Here is a 1,846-nt window from a genome sequence, read left to right on the forward strand (position 1 = left end):
AATCCCTTTAGGCTGGAGTCACACACAACCATTAAAAAATCGGTCCCATTTTAACGGTACGAAATCGCACAAAGAATTCTTGGCCAGATATCCCTCTGTCATCCCATTTTCCGGCAAGGAACCAATTTTAATCGCATCTAAGCATCAAATTGACTGCCAATGCCTGATGCCCTATCCTGTAGACCTGGAGAAGTTGTGCGATTTAATCGCAAGTCACACGTTTGGTGCGTTTTCCATGCTTTTTTTTATCGCACCCATAGACTTGCATTGGGGAATCCGATCCGAAAATCGGTGACAATCGCAGCATGCTGCGATTGTCTCGGTCCGAGGATCAGATGCGATAAAAAATCGCATGATGTGAGCAGCACCATTGAATAACATGGGTTCGGCCTTACAGCTACAGTCACACTATCAGTATTTATCAGCCAAAACCCGGAGTGGGTCAGAAATGCAGAATTAGTGCACGTGTTTCTTACTTTCCCCTGATTGTTCCTCACCTGGTTTTGGGTAACAAATACTGATGTAAAATACTGACCACATACTCAGTGTGAACGAGGCCTAATATTGAGTCTTTGCAGCGTTTTTTTGGCAGTAAGAACGTTGGGTATAAAATGCAGCTATTTGGTGAGGGTCCCGTGTGATTTATCTACAGTATATGGTAATACCGTTAGATTTGTGAACCAAAAACAAAAAAAATGTGGCACAAATGCTTTTCTGCATTTTTTCTTTGTTTTTGCAGTTTTTCATTACTTTCAATTGGTAAAAGAAAACTGCAATGCTTAATGTCAGGAAAAAAGCAAATAATTCTGAAATCTCATTGCTTTTGCTGGTTCTATAAAGCAAAGCTTCTTTTCCGCACAAATAAACGCCCCACAGATAATACTGCAAAACCGCACTGTGTGAATACCCCCTTATACTATAGATGATTACTATGTGATTGGTGCGGATCTGACATCTCCTGCACAGCCCTCAGTACCGGCGGTGGCTGAATGTATCGGCAGTGGCATGTCTGCCATGTACAGTGTATGTGCGCTACTTGCCAGCTCAGCACTAACACTGCACAGTCACTTATGCTAATGTGAGAGGAGAGCAGATGCATTATGGGTGTGAGGTTTCCCAGCTCGGATACAAGTCTAGAAGCTTCTAGTCACCCTGCAGTCTCTGATCCCCCGCCACGGATCACACTGTATCAGCGTTTATTTACAGCCTTGTTATGTGTGATGTTGTGTTAATGAGTCTCCCTAATGTTACCCGCAGGGTCCTATCCCCCGGAGGGGCATCCCGGCCAGGAAGAGGTTAAGACTATACTTTCAGGGATCATTTCTATAGTGTGTGACTTGAGAAATGTGCTCTAAAGTGTCCAACCTTCCCAACCACGAGGAGGAGCTGTAGTGATCTCTCCTGAGCGTGAAGTGAGCTCTCGGTTCTGCTTCATTGCAGGGGCTGATTGCTGGTGATGATCGTTCTCCTTCTCTGTTACAGAGAGGGCGGAGGGGGAGATCACAAGCTGAGTGGGTGGTTTTTTTTGCTAAGTTTATATTAGGAAGATTTAAGCTCAGTTTGCTTCTCTCAGTGATGTTTTCTCTGTGTTCATTACTAGCTGTGGCTGATTGTGAGTAGTGGCGCCCCCTTCAGCTCTGTATGGTGGGCTTCCCCCATGTGTGTTACTTGCCAGCTCAGCTGCTCAGACTTCAGGTATTTGGTGTCCCACAGACATAAGAGCTTGTTCCCAAGTTTCTTTACACCTGTTGAGAAAGAATGATAGGGATAGATAGTGCTCGATACAGTATAATACAGGTCCCATATAGTATAATGCACTCCCCATGGTCCTTGATAGAGTATACTG

The 1,846-nt window shown here is 44.5% G+C and overlaps 1 non-coding gene across 1 annotated transcript; it reads left to right on the top strand.

Annotated features, from left to right (window-relative positions):
- Nucleotides 1–1,298: 1,298 nt before the first annotated feature.
- On the top strand, nt 1,299–1,516 carry LOC141089087 (small nucleolar RNA U3). Its single transcript, XR_012232171.1, has one exon. It is a non-coding gene; the product is annotated as a small nucleolar RNA U3 (small nucleolar RNA).
- The last annotated feature ends 330 nt before the right edge of the window (nt 1,517–1,846 follow it).

Source organism: Dendrobates tinctorius, unplaced genomic scaffold (assembly GCF_039654945.1).
Source record: "Dendrobates tinctorius isolate UK_male_01 unplaced genomic scaffold, ASM3965494v1 ptg000007l, whole genome shotgun sequence".
NCBI lineage: Eukaryota > Metazoa > Chordata > Amphibia > Anura > Dendrobatidae > Dendrobates > Dendrobates tinctorius.